Consider the following 22,691-nt stretch of genomic DNA (forward strand, 5'->3'; position numbering starts at 1 on the left):
TTAAGAGTTCACTGAGATTTTCTAAACGATTCAAAATATATGATATATATCACACTAATATATATAATGTACATTTACAGAGAATCTTTAAAATAATAAAATACCCCAAGTGGTTTTCACTTAGGGTGAACTGTTATCTGCTGTGCGAAGAACTTTGGCACTTTTTTGAATTGCTATATTACTGTCTGATGATCTTCGTTGCTGATACAGCCAGTCTATATGTATAATATGTGCTCCAAGTTTTACCATGGGACAACAAAGAAAAGGTTTTCCAGTTTCTCAACAAAGAGATTTTGTGATTAACATTTTTCTGAGCGAGATTATGAAGATTTAATAGTAGTAACCTCTGGTCTCCATAACTAATCAATTGAAATTCATGTAATCTCTTGAGTCTTGAATACAGTGCCAAAAATATTATTTGTTACACTAGGCATCTGCCTTCTTCCATGATAAGCTGCTTTCTTTATCTGAAGCCATGTACTTAATTTTTAAAAATTACATGTGGTAGTACAGAGGATTCGCAGAAAAGGTCTATTTTCTCCTTTCCAGGAACTAGCCTTCTGCCAACATTTTTAAAAATATTTCTGAGAAAGATCAACAGTATCTAGAATGGGTATCAGTAAAATTATATAACAAAGTTTCTGAAGCCATTACATTATCTTTAGTATCACAGTTTAAAAAAAGTGACAGAATATGCAATATAATATTTATAAAAATCAAAGTGTGCGGTACATGTTCAATGTCTTCTGTTTATTCTTCATTAGTTGAGCACATAATTCAGAAATGTTCACGTTGTAAATGGGTTCAAGTTCAAAGCACATTGATTGAAATTATTTATTGTTGTATTTGGAACAAGTGTGAATATTGAACACATGTGAAGGTTAGCAGGTCACAGATGATATACATGTACCATGTTTCACGGATTATTACACTGAAATGGGTTAATGGGCATATTAATACTGGAGATGGAATGGATAAAGTGCCCATTAGTTTTTTTTGACAGCTTTCACTCTCTCTCCCAGTCTCTGAGCTCTCAGTCTTTGACCACCACCTTCTCTGATGGTCGAAATGATTATTTTCCCCATCTCTTCTCAGCACGGAAGGCAACAAACCACCAAATCAAAGAAGGGAGAAATTCCGCAACATTTTGGGGATAGAATCAATGGAAGTCGGATGGATTGTGCTGTTATTTCATGGGCTGGAACACGCCTGTTAGCGTAGCCTTTTATGTTTGTATATTTCTCTGCAGAACAAATATTGGGCACTTTGCAAATGTAATCTACTAAGTACAGGTGTTTCCCCCCCCCCCCCCACCTTTACAAAGGTAGAGCGTTGCTATGAAACCTTTCTTAAGCTGAAATGGCGTAAAGTGAAGAACCATTAATTTCTATAGGAAAAATTTTCGTAAAAGTGAAAATCCTCTTTGTAATGTGAAAACAGGTTACTAATGTAGGTCTCTTGTAAAAGCGAAGTGGTATAAAGCAAAGGTTGGTAAAGCGGGGGACACCTGCACTGAAAGGCCTGGAGGGAGTGGAAATGGAGAGGATGTTTCCAAAGGAGAGACTGGGATTCGAGAGACACAGGGTCAAAGTAAAGGAGTGTTACCTTTAGAGCTGAGATGAGGAGCAATCCCTTCAGCCAGCGGATGGCAAACCTGTGGAATTTGTTGCCGCTAAGACTTGAGAAGGCCAAAATATTGGGTGTATTTAAGGCAGAGACTTACAGGTTCTTGAATTGCAAGAGGGTTAAAGGTTACAGAGAGCAGGTGGGAGAATGGGGTTAAGAAGAAAATATCAGTCATGATTGAATGTTGGAGCAGACTCAATGGGCCGAATAGCCTAATTACGCTCAAATATCTTACGGTCTTGTGCTCTGATCTGAGTCCTGACAGGACCTCTAGTAGCAATATTACAAATTCATTTACAATTGGCCAGAACATTCAGGTCAGAGCCAGGATGTCCAAGCCGGCAGTTCACGAAGGGGCCACTGGAGGCCGCCCTAAAGCCAGGAAAAATGTACTTCTGTGAAGAAGTGTGCTTGGGAGCTTTGCTGGCCCCATAACGCTGTTGTAATGTGGATAATGAAGTTTGTTTGAATTGGATCAGCATTCTGCATGAGAGTCATTGGGACATTTGATTAGTTCCCATCAGCTTGTCTATCAGGTACTCTATAAATGATGGCTGGGGCCAAATTTTGTTTGTGAAGTCGGACTGGGAGGTATGCATTGCAGTAACATCATAGACTTCCATTATTTCAAACTGAGACTCAGGCACAGAAAAAAGGACGTCCTAGAAATGGTTATGTGATTCAAATTCAATAAAAGGAATCATAAATAAACTTACCTGTGCTCCTTAAAGTCTGTGATTATTCTGTGTGCTTTGGGTATCTGATACACTAATCGACACAAATAGAGTGGTGGAAGTGCACGAGCTGAATGCATTTTCCTCTGTGTGTGGAGACTGCCGACGGTGCAAACCTCCTCCAGAATATCACAGACTTTCACAAACCCATCAGACATAATCGAAGTCCATGGTGCTTGGGCTCCCATCACCAGGAATCTAATGTTGCAGTGACTCTCCCCAAGCTTCTCATCTCCTCATCCAGGGCCCACCTATCTTTCTCCGACATCCAGCCTAATGTCCTTCACAACTGATCTCTCACTTGTCCTGCACCTCTGCCCACTCATGTCTCATATCCCACCTGTGACCTCTAGTCCCAAGCCCTCAATCTCATACCCGTGCCCCTGTTCCTTTAGTGCCCAGATCAATGTACCCCCACACCACATAATTTCAGTCAAGTCCCAGCAGCCAGTCATGCAGAAAGCTTCCTTGCTCATCTCCATTGATCATTTTCAACCCTCAAGGTGCTGATCTTTCCCTGACAGAAAGACGACTGAACTCACACCTACTCTCTGTCTCCTCCTTGACACGTTCCGATAGGTCCACAGACTCTCATCGACAGCTAGCAGAAGCAACGGTGGTTCAGGTTATTCCATCTCATCAATGTACATTGTTTTCTTAAAGGAATAAAAGTTTTAAGCATGTTTTCTGACATATAGATGCTTGTATATGCAAATAAAGCTTTATCAGCCAGTTTTAGCACAGGTTCATTTAGTGTCACATGATAATTACACACTTCCTGTTTGCCCAATGCTAACATGCTACTGAAATGAGGTATCATCGTTATCGGGGAAAATTCCACACAACCAATGGCAGAAGTGAAGGTGCTCTTATTATCTGTGAAATAACCATAATGAACTAAGCAATAAGAATATCAGAAATAGAAGAGAAGGCCATTCCTTCATGAGCTTTTCAACTTTATGGTCATTAGAGTAAGATGGCGGTGTGCTTAGTTGCAGTGGTCTCTGCGAGTCCAAACAAAGGTGTAATTGTTCATCCTTTGTGTCTTTTGTGTGATTGCAGGGCGCTGCTGGATATTGAGAACATTAAGTGCTGCAGGTTTGTCCCACTCGTGAGTTGCTCAATGGTGGTGGAGCCGAACGTGTTGTGCACTGTGTTACCGGCTGCTAAAGACACCCAAGGAGGAAGGTGTCAGAGACAGTGCACGGTTCAACAAATGGTGTAAGTGATTGTCATAGACATTTTTCTTGTAATCACAAGACCCTGTTGGAAATCGGTAGTGTAGAATACTGCAACTCTGCTTCACTGGTTCAGTTGTGAGATTGATGGCGGGGGAACTGTGGGTTCGGTTGTAATGTGGACTAGACCCTCACGCCGAGGGGTTGCCTGTTACAGCTGCCCAGGGAAGTCTTTACTGGAGCCAGTGTGGAAGAGAGCTGGATTGTGGGGGGGGTGGGGTTGACTCCTCCTCTCGGTGCTGCCCTCTAGAGTTTGCTTGTTGGAAGACGAGTTGGATTACGTTTGTCAGCGGCTGTACGAACGTGTGATGGGGACTGCTGAACATCAATCTACAGGCCATGACACTCACGGACTTGGGCTAGATATATTTTTTATTTGTGACTGAATGTTTTTTCTGCTATCATAAGTAAATGTACTGTGTGTTGTGTGTGTGATTGTCGGTACTGTGTTTTGCACCTTGGCCCCAGAGGAACACTGTTTCATTTGACTGTGTTCATGGGTACGGCTGAATGACAATTAAACTTGAAACCGAGCTTACACCTCATTCAAAGGAATGCCACTGATCTGGTTTTGGGCTCAGCTTCACTTTCCTCTCTGTTTTCCATCAATCTTGACTCCCTTCTCGACTAAAACATATATATTCTGGCCCTGAATAAGTTCAAAGATTCCACATCCGACTTTTTTCTGGCTAGAGAATCCAAAAGTAGCATGACCTTCTGAGAGAAGAAATTCCTTCTTAGTCGCCTTGAAGTGAAGACACTTTCCCAGCATCCACACTGTCAAGTCCTATCAAAAGCATGCTGAGCTGTTTCAATAAAATCTCCTCTTATTCCCCTAAACTCTGATGAGCCTTACCTCATTAGTTAATCCTTTACTCAGAACCCAACCTTGTGAATATCTTTTGAATTGCTTCTAATGTAACTATACCCTTTTTAAAAAGAACAGATATCTGGAAGCACCCTAGATGTGTTGTTACCTGCACCTTGTGCAGTTGCAGCTAGACTTCCTTCCTTTCACTCCATTCCATTTGCAATTAAGTGAAATATTCCATTTGCCTTCCTAGTTACTTGAAGCTACTTGATAATGTTCTGTGTTCCATGTGCAAGGACTTCCATATCCTTTCATATCCAGTGGTGGTCTGTTTTTAAACAATTTTCTGTAGTTCTATTTTTCCTACCAAAGCTGGCTTCCAGAAGCAGTTCTGCGCATTTTCTCGCATTAAATAATTTTTTAAAATAATGATAATCAAAAGAAGTGCAGATGCTAGAAATCTGAAATGAAAACAGAACTGAAAAGCTCAACAAGTCAGGCAAGTGATAGAAAAATAGGAGATGTAGGGTTAGATTAATCTTAGAATAAAAGGTCGGCACAAGACCGATGGCTGAAGGGCTTGTAATGTGTTGTATTGCTATTTGTTCTATGTTCTATGTTCATGCTGCATTGGGGAGAGAGAAGCAGCTGCCAATTCAGATGAAGATCCTTGAAAGCAGATTAAGCATCTAATCAACATCCATTCAACTGTTTCTCTTTCTGTAGTTGCTGAGTATTTTCTGTTTTCTCACCTTATGCTCCATTTGCAGAACTTGCCACCTGCTGAACCTTTCCAGATCCCTTCGCAGCTTCTCAGTATCCTCCTCACAACTTATCTTCCCACATACCAGGGACCATCACCAAGTTCAGTCACAGTCAACTCAGTCCCTTCATCTGTGCTGTCAACACAGCTTTTCAGCAGTTTGGGCTCTAAAACTAAGCTCTGTGCTACCTCACTAGTTACAGTTTAGAAGACTGAAAATGATCCATTTATCCTTGATTCCTTTGTTTTCTATATCAGCTATTCCCCTCTTCTCCCTGATATATTAACTCCAATGCCAACCTTACTTAGAAACCTTTTGTTTGACACCTCATCAAATACCCCAGGGAAAACAGATACACTCCATCTACTAGCTCCTCTTTATTCATCCTGCTCATTACCCCCTCAAAGAACTCTAATAAGTTTGTCAAACACAATTTTCCTATCATAAAACAAAATTGACTCTACTTGATTTTCTAAATATCTTGCTACAAGGTTATTAATTAATGCCTTCCAGCAGTTTCTCAGTGACAGGCGTCAGGGTAACCAGCTATGGTTTCCTGCATTCTGTTTCCTTCCATTATACAAAAGGTTCACTGATGTTACAACCATTGCTGGTAGAACCTCAGAAGGCAACGAAAAGACGTACAGGAGTGAGATAGATCTGCTGGTTGAGTGGTGTTGGTGCAACAACCTTGCACTGAGCATCAGTAGGACAAAAGAACTCATTTTGAACTTCAGAAGTGGTAAGGTGAGGGTTAACACATCCATCTTCATAGAGGGATCAGAGGTGGAGAGAGTGAGCAATTTCAAGTTCCTGGGTGTTAACATCTCTAAGGGCCTAACCTGATCCCAACATATTGATGTAGCTATAAAGAAAGCAAGACAGCAGTTATATTTCATTAGGAGCTTGAAGAGATTTCGTACGTCACCTAAAACACTTGAAATTTCTACAGATGCACCGTGGGGAACATTCTATCTGGCTGCATCATTGTCTGGTATGGGGCATGGGGGCAATTATACAAGTACTGTACGGTAGCCCCATGTACCGTAAGCTGCAGAGAGTTGTAAAATTAGTCAGCTCCATCATGGGTACTAGCCTCCACAGAATCCAAAACATCTTCAAGAAGCAGTGCCTCAAAAAGGCGGTGTCCATCATTGAGGACCCTCACTACCCAGACATGCTTTGTTCTCAGGGAGGAGGTACAGAAGCCTAAAGGTGCACAGACAATGATTCAGGAACAGCTTCTTCCTCTCTGCCATCCGAATGGACATTGAACCCATGAACACTACCTCACTACTTTTTTTATTTCTGTTTTTGCACTACTTCTTTAACATGCGTATATACTTACTGTAATTCACAAGATTTTTCTGTATTTATCATGTATTGAATTGTACTGCTGCTGCAAAGCTGACAAATTTCACAAGCTGATCATTGAAAAGGGACGTTACATTTACCTAATTATAGCACCTGTTGTACAGGGACATTTGTCAATATGAAAAAACATAATTCGTAACAGTCATCATTCTAATGAAACTGGAAAAATACTCAGAAATCAACAGCCAAATTCTTTTTTGCTCAAATTTCCCACATGTTAAAAAATATACATATCCATACATAGCTGATTTTGTTTTTCAAAGATATTTAAATACATTTATTTAATTATTTAAATCACGTTTATAATTGTCTTTGACAGTCGGAGGTAGTCAGTGATGTTTAAACCCTTACAGATTGAGAGCTGACAATGCTTTCAGTGTGTGTTGGGGACAGGGCATCCTTACCGTGATGTTGAAGACCCTGTCTCCAATCAGGGTGTAATGTTACAGGCCAGAGTATTACAGACCAGCAAGGTGGACCCAAGCCATGTGACCAAGTAAGGAGGGGACTTGAGCTTCTTCTGTTCCAGCAACCCAAATGCATTTGAGATCACTGAAATGACAATCAAACATCGAATAGCTCACTACAATTGAGAAGAAGCTTAGGGATCTGAGCTACACTTTCATTAATCTGGTCCGGATGCAGAAGACATCACAGAAATGTCCAGGACTGCAGGCGAGATAACAGAAACGGATGCAAGCACTCAGCAGTATCAGTGGAAAGAGGAACTGTTAACATTTCAGTGTCCTTGAACTTTTATCAGACAGAGAAATCAAGTTGTAGAAATGGTGAAGCAATAGTTAAGACAAAAGGAGTATTTCTGATTGGTGAAAACCAGTGGATCAATGTGGCACTTGGAAGCAGATTATGCTTCTTTGTGTTGTGTTATGTGTTGCTAAAGGCAGGATTGTGGGACATACCCAGCAGGCCTGGCGGTTCTACCAGAGAGAAAGCAAGCCATGATACACATAGGTGACTGCTAGAGATGGCCTGTTCTGAAATCACCAGAATAAAAGACAGAGTTACTTAAAATTAGAGAATTCTGAGTTAGATGTCTTCCAGTCCTCCAGTTGGGTGGCCTTAGTGGATGAAGAGCCTCATCTGAAGGTTAACACTCCACGTCAGTCTAGATTACTCATTGACCAGGTGACGTTCTCTCAACGTTTGGACAATGCTAGTTCCAGTTTCTAACACAATTGTGAAAATGCATTCTAGAAATACAATTGAATGCTAGAATAGAGATCAGCCATGAACTGCCACCTTCCTTGAAAATAATATGGAGATTGATACATAATTAGGATTATCAGGAGTAAATCCTCCACAAAATTGGTTCCCTAGAAAATAAGAGGGTGATATTTTGATCATTCACCATTTATGATGTATTGGCAGAGCATACATGTTATCCTTAAAGTCATGAAGCAAAATGTACCAAACCATAATACCGTAACACACAGGAGCAGAATTTACCCATTGTCTGCTCTGCTGTACCAACATAGTCAATTTGTCATTCCTCTCAACTCCATTCTCTGCCAACTTCCCTTAACCTTTGATGCCAGTACTAATCAGGAACCTTTCAACTTCTGCTTTAAACATACCCAATGACTTGACCTCCACAGCTGTTTGTGGCAATGAATTCCACAGATTCACTACCTCCTGACTAAAGAAATTCCTCCTCGTCTCCATTCAAAAGAGACATCCTTGTATTCTGAGGCTGTGTCCTCTGGTCCTACACTCCCCCACTATTGGAAATATCCTCTCCATGTCTACTATATCTAAGGCTTCCAATATTGAATAAGTTTCAATTAGATCCCCTATAATTCTACTAAACTCCAGAGAGTACGGGCCCATATTATCATTAGCATTGAGAAGTCTTACAAAATAGTGAAACAATCAATAGTGTGATTAGAATTTTCTTGGGTCGCAGTAACTCAGACTCTTCATTATTTCAGTCAATTGTTGACCATTGTTAACTTTTTTGATATGTCTAGTAATTCTAAATACCAAAACTGATGAGTCCTGATGACGGGCCCTGGCCCAAAATCTTTTCCATACATGCTGCCTGGCCTGCTGAATTCCTCCAGCATTTTGTGTGTGTGGCTCAGATTTCCAGCATGTACACAGTTTTTCTTTTTGATTATTTTCTATCTTTTAATGATTAAACCAATGAAATACAATTTGTCATAGAATAAGGAGCAAAAGTTTTGATAGAATGCAGAACATAGAAAACCTGCAGCGCAATGCAGACCCTTTGGTCCACAATGTTGTGCCGAACATGTACTTACCTTAGAAATTACCCACATTACCCATTGCCCTCTGTTTTTCTAAGCTCCATGTACCTATTCAGGAGTCTCTTAAAAGACCCTATCGTAGCTGCCTCTACCACTGTCACCAGCAGCCCATTCCACGCATTCACCACTGTCTGAGTAAAAAAAACTTACCCCTGACATCTCCTCTGTACCTACTCCCCAGCACCTTAAAACTGTACCCTCTCATGTTAGCCATTTCAGCCCTGGGAAAGCCTCTGACTATCCACACGATCAATGCCTCTCATCATCTTATACACCTCTATCAGGTCACCTCTTATCCTCTGCCACTCCAAGGAGAAAAGGTCAAGTTCACTCAACATATTCCCATAAGAAATGCTCCCCAATCCAGGCAACATCCTTGTAAATCTCCTCTGCACCCTTTCTGTAGTTTCCACATCCTTCCTGTAGTGAGGCGACCAGAACTGAGCATAGTACTCCAAGTGGGGTCTGACCAGGGTCCTATATAGCTGCAACATTACCTCTCGACTCCTATACTCAATCCCATAATTGATGAAGGCCAATGCACCGTTTGCCTTCTTAACCACAGAGTCAACCTGCGTAGCAGCTTTGAGTGTCCTATGGACTTGGACTCCAAGATCCCTCTGATCCTCCACACTGCCAAGAGTCTTGCCATTAATACTATATTCTGCCATCATATTTGACCTACCAAAATGAACCACCTCACACTTATTTGGGTTGAACTCCATCTGCCACTTCTCAGCCCAGATTTGCATCCTATCAATGTCCCACTGTAACCCTGACAGCCCTCCATGCTATCCACAATACCCCAACATTTGTGTCATCATCAAATTTACTAACTCATTCCTCCACTTCCTGATCCAGGTCATTTATAAATATTATGAAGAGAAAGGGTCCCAGAACAGATTGCTGAGGCATGCCACTGGTCACTGACCTCCAATATGACCCACCTACAACCACTCTTTTCCTTCTGTGTGCAAGCCAGTTCTGTATCCACAAAGCAAGGTCCCCTTGGATCCCATGCCTCCTTACTTTCTCAATAAGCCTTGTATGGGGTAACTTATCAAATGTCTTGTTGAAATCCATACACACTACATCTACTGTTCTACTTTCATCAACGTGTTTAGTCACATCCTCAAAAAATTCAATCAGCCCACTCTGTCACAATGGTTCTCTCAGGTGATGTTACGTCTTAGTTTGGAGAAAATTAGAAGTCGAACCTTCGAACTATGTTTGATTTTGAGAAAAGATGGGGTTCATTTGCTTGTTACTACCATTTGAGTTAATTGATAGATTTTCTCCACGATTTAATTGTAAATTTTGGTATAAACTTTTTGCTGGCGGTTTGATGTTTATCTTTAGAAGCTTTTTGTATGACGTATAGCTCCGGGGTTGAGCACCTAATGGGTTCTTTTTTTCCCTCACTTTTTTCTCTTTAGAATTTTATATGTTTCAATAAGATCCCTCCTCAATCTTCTAAATTCCAGTGAGTATAAGCCTAGTCGATCCAGTCTTTATTCATATGAAAGTCCTGCCATCCCAGGAATCAATCTGGTGAACCTTCTTTGTACTCCCTCTATGGCAAGAATGTCTTTCCTCAGATTAGGGGAACAAAACTGCACACAATATTCTAGGTGCGGTCTCACCAAGGCCTTGTACAACTGCAGTAGAACCTCCCTGCTCCTGTACTCAGATCCTTTTGCTATGAATGCCAACATACCATTTGCCTTTTTCACTGCCTGCTGTACCTGCATGCCCACCTTCAATGACTGGTGTACAATGACACCCAGGTCTCGTTGCATCTCCCCTTTTCCTAATCGGCCACCGTTCAGATAATAATCTGTTTTCCTGTTCTTGCAACCAAAGTGGATAACCTCACATTTATCCACACTAAGTTGCATCTGCCATGAATTTGCCCACTCACCTAACCTATCCAAGTCACCCTGCATCCTCTTAGCATCCTCCTCACAGCTAACACCGCCACCTAGCTCGTGTCATCCGCAAACTCGGAGATGCTGCTTTTAATTCCCTCGTCTAAATCATTAATATATATTGTAAACAACTGGGGTCCCAGCACTGAGCCTTGCGGTACCCCACTAGTCACTGCCTGTCATTCTGAAAAGGTCCCGTTTACTCCCACTCTTTGCTTCCTGTCTGCCAACCAATTCTCTATCCACATCAATACCATACCCCCAATACCGTGTGCTTTAAGTTTGCACACTAATCTCCTGTGTGGGACCTTGTCAAAAGCCTTTTGAAAATCTAAATATACCACATCCACTGGCTCTCCCCTATCCACTCTACTAGTTACATCTTCAAAAAATTTTATAAGATTCGTCAGACATGATTTTCCTTTCACAAATCCATGCTGACTTTGTCCGATGACTTCACCTCTTTCCAAATGTGCTGTTATCACATCTTTGATAACCGACTCTAGCATTTTCCCCACCACCGATGTCAGACTAACCAGTCTATAATTCCCTGGTTTCTCTCTCCCTCCTTTTTTAAAAAGTGGGGTTACATTAGCCACCCTCCAATCCTCAGGAACTAATCCAGAATCTAAGGAGTTTTGAAAAATTATCACTAATGCATCCACTATTTCTTGGGCTACTTCCTTAAACACTCTGGGATGCAGACCATCTGGCCCTGGGGATTTATCTGCCTTTAATCCCTTCAATTTACCTAACACCACTTCCCTACTAACATGTATTTCCCTCAGTTCCTCCATCTCACTAGACCCTCGGTCCCTTACTATTTCTGGAAGATTATTTATGTCCTCCTTATTGAAGACAGAACCAAAGTAGTTATTCAATTGGTCTGCCATGTCTTTGTTCCCTATGATCAATTCACCTGTTTCTGACTGTAAAGGACCTACATTTGTCTTGACCAATCTTTTTCTTTTCACGTATCTATAAAAGCTTTTACAGTCAGTTTTTATGTTCCCTGCCAGCTTTCTCTCATAATCTTTTTTCCCTTTCCTAGTTAAGCCCTTTGTCCTCCTCTGCTTTCTAACTTGTCTAAACGCTTTCTAACTTGTCTGTTCCTATTGCTCTCCAATGCTATGGTAAAGGAGATAGAAATGTGATCACTATCTCCAAAATGCTCTCCCACTGAGAGACCTGACACCTGACCAGGTTCATTTTCCAATTGCAGATCAAGTACAGCCTCTCCTCTTGTAGGCTTATCTACATATTGTGTCAGGAAACATTCCTGAACACACTTAACAAACTCCACCCCATCTAAACCTCTTGCTCTAGGGAGATGCCAATCAATATTTGAGAAATTAAAATCTCCCAGCATGATAACCCTGTTATTATTACATCTTTTCAAAATCTGTCTCCCTATTTGTTCCTCGCTGTCCCTGTTACTGTTAGGTGGTTTATAAAAAACATCCAGTAGAGTTATTGACCCCTTCCTGTTTCTAACTTCCACCCACAGAGACTCAGTAGACAATCCCTCCATGAATTCCTCCTTTTTTGTAGGTGTGACACCAAGTCTGAACAGCAGTTCCACACCCCCACCTCTTTTTGCCTCCCTCCCTGTCCTTTCTGAAACATCTAAAGCCTAGCACTCTAAGTAACCATTCCTGCCCCTGAGCTAACCAAGTCTCTGTAATGGCCGCAACATCATAGCTCCAAGTACTGATCCACGCTCTAAACTCATCCACTTTGTTCTTGATGCTTCTTGCATTTAAATAGACACATCTCAAACCATCAGTCTGAGTGCATCCTTCCTCTATCACCTGTCTATCTTCCCTCTCGCACTGTCTCCAAGCTTGTTTCATTTGTGAGCCAACAGCCCCTTCCTCTGTCTCTTCAGTTCAGCTCCCATCCCCCAGAAATTCTAGTTTAAACTCTCCCCAATAGCCTTAACAAACCTCCCTGCCAGGATATTGGTCCCCCTCGGATTCAATGCAACCCATCCTTTGTGTACAGGTCATGCCTGTCTCAAAAGAAGTCCCAATGATCCAGAAGTATGAATCCCTGTCCCATGCTCCAATCCCTGAGCCATGCATTTATCTTCCACCTCACTCTATTCCTATACTCACTGCTGCACGGCACAGGTAGTAATCCTGAGATTACTACCCAGGAGGTCCTGCTTCTCAACTTCCTTCCAAACTCCCTGTAGTCTGTTTTCAGGACCTCCTCCCTTTTCCTACCTATGTCGTTGGTACCAATATGTACCACGACTTCTGGCTGTTCACCTTCCCACTTCAGGATATCGTGGACGTGATCAGAAACATCCTGGACCCTGGCACCTGGGAGGCAAACTACCATCCGTGTTTCTTTCCTGCATCCACAGAATTGCCTGTCTGACCCCCTAACTATAGAATCCCCTATTACTGCTGCCATCTCTTCCCTTCCCTACTCTTCTGAGCCACAGGGCCAGACTCTGTGCCAGAGGTGCAGCCACTGTTGCTCCCCCAGGTAGGTCACTCCCCCCCCCCCCCCACAACAGTACTCAAACAGAAGTACTTATTGTTAAGGGGGACATCCACAGGGGTATTCTCTAGTACCGCGTGGCTGTCCCCCTCTAGTATTTTTAAAGAAATTTGTATAGTCCTAGGATTAATGAAATCAAGGGCTATATATTGCTCAGGAAGAATTTCCAAACAATACCTGATATGATATGTTCCTTTGACTTTCAATGTGCCTCAGGTTTAATGGTTCCTCACAACTCAGATCCAGTTCTTCAGGCAGTCCAAGCTAGGTTTTGCTCTGATTGTTTTATCTTAATTAGAAATTAATTGGCTGAAATTAATTGATTTAGGGTTTGCTGACAAGCAAGCAGGAGAAATAGGCTGTGGGAATTAACAAATGGGAAGTTAATAAAAGTGCTGTTAAAGGTTATATAGTTAGGAAATGCCTGAGCCATTTTGTTACTTCTGACTTGTTGCGTGATTTTAGAGGAACAGAAAACAGTATATTTTTATTTATGTATTCAGTTTTCAGGATCTAAGCATCATGGCATTTATTGTTCATCCTCGCTGGCTCTGAAGAGAACAACCTGACAGGCTATTTCAGAGAAATTCTGAAGTTCAAAGTTCAAGGTAAATGTTATTTTCAAAGTACATACGTGTCATCACATACAGCCCTGAGATTCATTTTCCTGCGGGCATACTCAGTAAACTAAGAGTCAACTTCATTGTGATGGGACTGGAGTCACGTAAAAGGCAGAGATCAATGAATAACAACACACACAAAATGCTGGTAGAACACAGCAGGCCAGGCAGCATCAATAGGGAGAAGCACTGTCGACTTTTCGGGTCGAGACCCTTCGTTAGTCCTGACGAAGGGTCTCGGCCCGAAATGTCGACAGCACTTCTCCCTATAGATGCTGCCTGGCCTGCTGTGTTCTACCAGCATTTTGTGTGTGTTGTTGTTTGAATTTCCAGCATCTGCAGATTTCCTCGTGTTTGATCAATGAATAAGAAGGGTTTTGACAACAATCCTAGCATTTTATGGTCAGCTTTATTTGGGATTTGATGGTGGATTGGAACTCAAATTCTGAATTGTTTAAAAATCAAAGACCTGCTGGTGCTGGAAATCTGAAATTAAAATAAAAAATATTTGATATGCTCAGCAGGTTAGGTAGCATCTGTTAAATGAGAAATATAATCACTTTTAATTTTTTTCCATTGTTGTTGTCTAACTTAGTAAACATTCACAGTATTTTCCGCTTTTATCTCAGATTGATTCTCCTGGCCTTGGGATTGCAAGTCCTGTAATTTAACAGCTGAACCACTGTCGTTATACAACTGAAAATTATGGGGTAAACATTAATCATATGGAAGTCATGCAATATTATGACTAATGCAATAATTTATTTTCCATTTTTACATCAACAGAAGTCTGTGATAATTCAGCAATCTCTTAGAGAACAACATCTTGTGGATTCTAAAGATTGTTGGCAATGGTTTCCAAACCAGAAGCCTGTATTTCTGGCCTTAATGCTTCAGTGCTACTCAGTTAGGATTAAGTCTCCCTAGTCACATATCCTAGACACAGATATTTCCTGATATTTTATTGTAATGCATAATCTAAAATGGTGAGACCAGGATTTGGTTAGGATCATAATTTCCTTTTAGTTTGTTGCGGAAGTTTTGTTATACATGTTTGTGACTGTTGGTAAATTATATCATCAAAGTTGGATTGAGTTTGGAACTTCTCACGGATGTTAGAACATTGAGCATGTTGCCTTTGTGTAGAATCAAGACTCTTATATCGCACAGGCAGAAATTGTAAACTTTATCTTGTCACTCTTTAAAGCACTGTAAACAGGTGATGCTTAGGTAAGGCATATGGTTATGTTATGTAATGAAAATAAGATCTCTCTTCCTATTATAACCATCCTTACTCATGCACCATGTGCAAAAATTGAGTTTTCCAGGCAGTGTGGAGACAGGATGGAGCCCAGTGGGACTTGCACTACTTCCATTATCCAATAGAGGGCAGCATGAAGCTCTCCCTATGAGTAATATATTGAACATACTGTATATCTTAGAAAATAAGAGTAAAATAATTATTTTGCCATTTACTTTCCTTGAATAGGAGTTCCGGGATTTGATCACACCATATTGAATATAAATGAAAATGTGCAATAGATATTTAAAGTCAAAGTAAAATTTATTATCAGGATGCATACAAACTGAGATTCTTTTTCTGCGGGCATACTTAGCAAATCTATAGATCAGTAACTGTAAACAGGATCAATTGACAACAAACTGTGCAAATGCAAATATAAATAAAAAGCAATAAGTAAGGAGCATGAATTAAAACATAAAAGTATCCTTAAATGAGTGTAGTTATCTCCATTTGTTCAAGAGCCTGATGGTTGAGGGGTGGTAACTGTTCTTGAACCTGGTGGTGCGAGACCTGAGTCTCTTGTACCTTCTACCTGATGGCAGCAATGGGAAAAGAGTCAACTATACATAATATCATATTCTTGATGATCCTGACAGAATGTCTATTTTAAATTTACTTCTGAGAGACTAGGAAAGCTTGTTTTAAGAATAATTTACAACAAATTATGGTGCTATTTATCACCCTTTGTTAAAAAGAGCTGCTGAAATGCTACTGGCTTCCCTATTGCTGCACTTAATTATTTTGTGCTTATCAATGGCTCTTCACTCATTCCCTGCGGCTCCACGCCCTAGCTTTCCATTGACATAATTTACTTGTGAAATGGCTGGGGTATAAACAAATTGCTAACCAATTTAAAAGGCTGTTTTCGGTTTGCCCATGACTGTTTTAGTATTTAATTAATAACACTACTTTTGCAATTTCCAAGTAATGCTTCAGTGATACATTTAACTTCTCCATGTATTCATAATATGTAAAACCACTTGCACTTGGAACATGAAAGTGTGTGGTCAAATAATAAAACCAGTGCATACCTCACAAAAGCCCTTTCTTATTTGAAGCTTTTGAGGCCGAAATACTCTTTAACAAATTATCTTCTGTGGAAGTACTGTATTACATTATTTCTTTACCTAGAGTATCATGGAGAAATGGTATCATGTCTCTTGCAGAATAATCTTGTCACAAATATACTACTGATTATTATAATGATTATTTTTGTCCTATTTATTTATTTGGGGATACAGAACAGTAACAGGCCCAATGAGGGCATGCCGGCCTATTGCACCCATGTGAGCAATTAACCTACTAATTTCTACATTTTGGAATATGGGGGGAAACCAGAGCACCCTGAGGAAACCCACACAATCTCGGGGCGAATGTACAAGCTCTCTACAGACAGCGGCAGGAATTGAACCTGAGTCGCTGGTGCTGTAATAGCATTATGCGAATTACTGCATACCATTCCTCCTGCCACACCCTGAGACAGAAGTTGGCGATTGTGATTTGTGAATGCACATTAAGTGTCTAAAAAAAAATTAAGTTTCTCTGCCTGATGATGAAGAGGGCAAGGGAAAGAATCAGCAGAGAGATATCAAATCTAAGCACTTCTGTTACATGGAGAAGTTGAGGTTAAGAGGATATACTTAGAAGGTGATCTATATTGTAAGACACATTTGGAGAGTATGAGTTTTCACGGGTGAGGCCATGTAGTGGATACAGATTTTAAGACAGTGTGTAGAAATACCAAAGGGGGTTGAGCAAAGTTTGCCATGTTTGAGGAGTGGTCAGTTTGACAATAGGGGCAATGGGACAATGGAGAACCACAAGGACACTTCTTTCGAAGATCACGCATCAGCAGGCTGAGGTGGATGGCATCTTTCAGTGCTGTACCATTAAATGAAAACGCAGAATACGCAAGTATCTCAACACAATGAAAGTTGCCGTCAAAACTTCAGTAAGCGTACCTACTAGGCGCAGCGCATTAGCCATTCTGAACTGGACTGGCCTCAAAATATATCAAAATTAAAGGAAATACTACGTCACTAATCGAAAGTTACATCTTATTACAGGAGCTGGATTGCCACGCAAATCTCGACACTTGTCAAGGTGCAGATGATGGCTCCACAGCCTCTAATGATAGTGCGTGTGGTTTACTGAAGAATGGATGAAAAATATTTGAGAGTAGATGACTCCAGCAGGAAGAGTGAGCAGCTGCCTGCTACATCAGTTCAAAGCCCTCCTTCTGTGCTGTAATTTCTATGTTTCAATGAATACTGGATGTTGTATTTCAATTTTGTTGTTCTGATGACATCATCAACCATGAGAGCACAGCTTGAGTAGTTTATGAATATAAGCACAGTCGAGATTAAATTACATTCCTTATATCTCTTCACAGCATGCTATTTTATGAAACTATATAACAAAAACCACTAACTAATACCATTATGACTGTGTTGTGACCGCATCAGCAGTTGGGACATTAATAGCAGTGAATTACTACTCAAATGCTCACAGCTAAACTAGCAAATGATAAAGATGCTTTAAAAATCAGAGGAACATGAACTACTCTGATGAATGGTTAGACTGCAGTTTACAAAATGGTTGATAGGACTTCAGTGTAGTTATCATTAGAAATGCCTAACATTTAAACATGAAATGTTAGTTTTTGAAAAGATAAACATTAAAAGGGAGCGAAGCAGAGTTAGTATATGGTGGTTCTTTTGAATGATCGATGTTTCTCTCTCATACATGCTGCATGACTTGATAAATATTTCCAGCAGTTTTTAATTTAGACTTTTTACATCTGTGTTTGAAACATTTTCACAAGACGTTTCACTCTATAGCTCTAGGAATGTTCTATTTTTAAGTTTAAGTGCCTACAGTTCGCTGAGCTACATACGTAACTTTCTTTGCCTCTTTTTTAAATCACAGTTTTTTAAAAAAAATACCACTTTTTAGTGAATATTTCTGATGATTATGCAATTTATAGCTTGTATTTATTTAAGCAAGGGATTATTTTATAATAAATGATTTGAAAGCTTTGTGCAATCAGAAACATGAGTCCTTTTCCATCTATAATTTTGAATAACGCACCTGATTGCTGCCAAAAAGATTGTACTGTTTCTTCTTTAAAAAACAATATAGGAGAGAGGTGAAGGCGAATGGAAACATCAGTGAGCTGTAAAGGTACACAAACGTGTTATTGACACAAAAGGTAATGGACAGGTATGTAATAGGATGGAGCCAGCCTCTGGAAAAAACATGAAATATGAAAATTAAAGATAAAGAAAGTAACAAGCATCTTAGAACCATATGTAGTCAGATCTGTGGTTCCATTGTATAATATTGCTCAGGCAAAAAATTAGAATCGTAATCTCACATAATATTAGAATACACTAAAGTCTATAAATGATATGCGGTATGAGAAAATAGTGAATTGTATGAAAATTGAGAAAAATTAATTTGACGGGATGCCACAGAGAAAAGTTGTTGCAGGGACACGCTGTGGCTGCATTTCTGCCAGTGAACAAATGAATAAGATTAATAAATAAATTCAGTGAGCAGTGGGTAGTGGCACAGAAGTCTGAGAATCATCATTATACAACTTTGCCTCTCCTGCACGTATATGTTTTGTATCAATTAGAGAGTTGCTCATGTCTAATACAGTATATGTTACAAATAGTTCTTTTCCTAATTTAAAAACACACATTGACAATTTCCCATATCATTTTGGGTGAATTCCACCAATACAGTTTGTGATAACAAAAGCTGAAATAGTATTTAATTCCTGCCTAACAGTACATTAAATTCATCCAATGAAATATCATTAACTGAAGTATAATTCATGCAGATTTCTTGAAGTGCACCATAAATGGAAACATCTGTTAGTACTTTTTCAAAATCGAACATAAACATGTAAGCTTGATAAACTATTAACAATTTGTTATCCATGTTGCATATTGCTTGCAGGGGTAATCTCTCCCTGAATTAAACTTACAAAAATGCGCCTACAATAAATCACTGAGACAGGAGTATTCGTGGTATATATGTTTCAGCTTTTTTTTCTAAAACCACAAATGATATTGGGCAACAAAGGCCAAAGGGCTTAATCATTTTTTGTTGCTGCTCTCCTACAGAATCCAGAGTACTGAGAACAAGAGTTAAACAGCTGTCGATGTAGAAGTATAATGTTCTTGTGCCTAACAATTCCTCAGTGATATTCTTCCCTAATCCATGCAAAAGTACCAACCTTGGTAAGAACAGGGTTTTTGCTATTTACATATAAAGTATTTGAGAGGAGCTGATGCTCTATAATGTAGAACTAATAAATAAAGTCAAAGTTTATCAGTATTTCCAACAGAAAGAACATGTGTTAATTAGGGACGTAAGACTTCGAATGGAGGATGTTGTTCCAAGTTCTGAGAACTTGCTATGAATATCAACGTCTGTAAAATAAATTGATGATCATGGTATTCTCAAGCTTATGCAATATATGTAAGTTATTTTCCAAAAGGAGATTGTAATGCAATTTGTAATGTCAGATTATACAGTAATTAGCAAGTGTATTGCTATATTTTTAATTTCCTGTTTCTTCTCCCCAGTCAATATTTTTCCCTCTTTCCTTTTCTTGAAGGCATTATGTGTTACCTGGAGTTGTGAATCAAATTCTACCACTGAACCCAAGTGGCTTTACCTTATGGTGAAACAGATCATGGGAATTAGCTGTGGCAAGAATTTTAATCTCAGGTGAGCGAATAACAATGGCTTTTAAAACTATGTAAAATGGACTATAACTTGCAGGTTGATCAAGAAGCTTACTGTCAGTGATACCCAGTTCTTTCACAGTGTGAAAGAGAGTATCTTTTTTTTAAAGAAATAGAATTGACACCTTCAAGAAAATGTCTTTTTTTGTCCTTTTTTTTATTTTGTGGAATCTATCCCTCTTGATCTTTATTTGACTTTTTGTAAAAGGAATAATCTATTAGACAACATCTTAAATGCCTTCTACAAGCCAAAATATACTACAACAGTTGGATCTTTATATGCTTCATCTGAAGTATTCTGGGTCATTTTCCTGTACTAAAGGCACTTCATAAACGCAACTTAGTATTATTATTGTTATAAATGGTCATGATAGAATGTAGGGGAAGTTGTGTTCAACACTCATTTTAAAGAAAACATGCTCATCAGAGTCAACAAATTCACTAGAGAGAGACCAAGTAATTGATACAAAATCTTATTTCTGCATAGATTTCCTATGTATAAAATCTAAAAAAATGTTGTCGTAATTTGTGTCCAGTTATTTTCTAATAATAAAAATTGGCCATGCAGTGCTTTCCCGTAATAATTATACTCCTCTCCATTACTGATGCTCCAGGTTTCAAGTTTTACTTTTCCTGTATCCTCAGCATCAGCAAAACCTGTATTACGTCCACTGGGTTTCTCCAAATTCTTGAAAGTGTTGATAACTCTATATTTATATGCACTGTGTATGAAATGAAAATAGAGCATGCAACTTCATAATTATTTACATCTCCCCATTGTCCTTCATCTCTTCACCCCTCTGTGCTTCCATTGCCTTTGCTGTTGGTTGACCGTCGACAGAGAAGATACACAAGCAACACTATAGAGCAGGATGATATGAGAAAATGCTAATACCCGGTAGATTTGCATTTAACTGGCAACACTTCCCCACTTTAGAGTCAAGAAGTTCAGGATTCCTATGCAAATATTTGAGTGGAAAGAAATGTCTCAAGCTCCTGGCTGGCAGTTCTATGGCATGGCTCCACAGCCGAAGCCTTTACGGAGGCCAGCAGTGAGCACAACTTTGCAGCATCTCCCCAGCCTTTCCCCAGCAATCTGCATGACTTATCAGAGTGAGTGCAGGCAGTTCTCCACTCATTTCAATAGAACATGGCTACTAGTGTACCTATTTAAAAAAAAAGGTAATTTTGAATTGTTGAGATTATTTAAAACTTCAAAATGCAATTTTTAGATTTTAATTTTAATTTCTTAATGTAACGTTTGGATTTAGATGTTTTGATTTTTTTAAACTATTTTAATGTTTTGAAATCATTATCCTTCAACCATCAGGCTCCTGAAACATAATGGATAGACTCACTTTCAAGGACACTGCAACTCATGTTCTAAATCTTATATATTTATCTAATTATTTATTTAATATTTTTATCTTTTTGTATTTACACAGCTTGCCTTCTTTTGAATATTGGTTATTTGTCAGTATTTATGTGCAGTTTTTCATTGATTCTATTGTATTTCTTTGTTCTTATATGAATACTTGCAAGAAAATGAGTCTCAGGATCGTATATAGTGACATATATGTACTTTGATAATAAATTTGCTTTGCACATTGAAGTTTGAATGTGTCTGAATCTTCATAATACTTTGCCAACTCCGAAGACGAGTGAAGCTGGGCAATGGTTCAGCAATGACCAAATTTCATGCAGCAGTTCCATGGCCTGGTCTTATTCTAGCCAATACATCCCAAAGCCCCATATCTCCCCCTCCACCCCTGCTATTGCCTTCCCCTTCCAGTGAGGTGGGGTTGCGGTCAGGAGACCCTGTCATTACCAGCTTCAACCGATAGTTCTCACTGGTAAAATCGAAATAAATGGGACTTAGGTTAGGTGAGTACAACCTGAATGGGCAGCTTATTGCTGACTGCAAGATATGGGACAAGAACGTCTCAAGTAGCTGGAAAGAGAAAGAGGGAACCATAATGGCATACTACCTCTCAAGACTCCAAGGCATTCCATGTTACTTTACTGATGATGAAGTACTCTGGTAATGTAGGAAACTGCAAGCTCTAACTAGCTGCAATTAAGTAAAGAACCAAACTTTCAGTTGGAACTAAATTTTAAGATTCCTGAAACTACTTTGATTTCTTGCATCTTTCTTTTACAGAAGGAAAAAGTATTTCATCCATTTTCATAAACTACGGGACATATCACTCAGGGACTTGGACTATATACTCTACATATATTTTTTTGTGTTACTGTTTATTTAATTACTATCTTATATGTGCTAAAGGTGCCCTGTGCTGTGTATGACTGTTATGCTTTGCACCCTGGCCCTGGAGGAACACTGTTTCATTTGATTGTATTCATGGGTATTCATGTATGGTTGAATTACAATTAAAACTTGAACTTGAGCTTAATAAAAGGAGTCCATAATCTAAATAAGGCTTTGTGTCATTGCTGTTATACATAAATTGATTATTTGCTGCTGACAGTATAAACTGTGGATGTCATCATTGCATTTACTGTGTAATTACCTCATCTTTAACATAAACCCAGCATTTGACATGATATTCATCATACCTGACAGTTTTGGTATAAAGACTAGGGCACAAAATGGACACATTCCCTCATAGTAATTATAATACATTATCAATTTTGATGAAATTACCCAGTGCTTCCTCTGACAAAGGTGAGCCTTGATTCAGTTCTGCAACAAAGTCTACACCTTTCAAAAATT

At 39.4% G+C, this 22,691-nt stretch overlaps 1 long non-coding RNA gene across 1 annotated transcript in view; it reads left to right on the top strand.

The window, feature by feature from the left end:
* Positions 1–22,359, top strand: part of LOC140740981 (uncharacterized) — a 76,344-nt gene extending 53,985 nt beyond the window's left edge. The window contains exons 2-7 of the long non-coding RNA XR_012101974.1: positions 3,423–3,581; positions 13,778–13,882; positions 17,264–17,397; positions 19,331–19,447; positions 19,828–19,940; positions 22,119–22,359. This is a non-coding gene — a long non-coding RNA (uncharacterized lncRNA). The remainder of the gene's footprint in view (positions 1–3,422; positions 3,582–13,777; positions 13,883–17,263; positions 17,398–19,330; positions 19,448–19,827; positions 19,941–22,118) is intronic.
* The last annotated feature ends 332 nt before the right edge of the window (positions 22,360–22,691 follow it).

This window comes from Hemitrygon akajei, chromosome 17, assembly GCF_048418815.1.
Source record: "Hemitrygon akajei chromosome 17, sHemAka1.3, whole genome shotgun sequence".
Taxonomy (NCBI): domain Eukaryota; kingdom Metazoa; phylum Chordata; class Chondrichthyes; order Myliobatiformes; family Dasyatidae; genus Hemitrygon; species Hemitrygon akajei.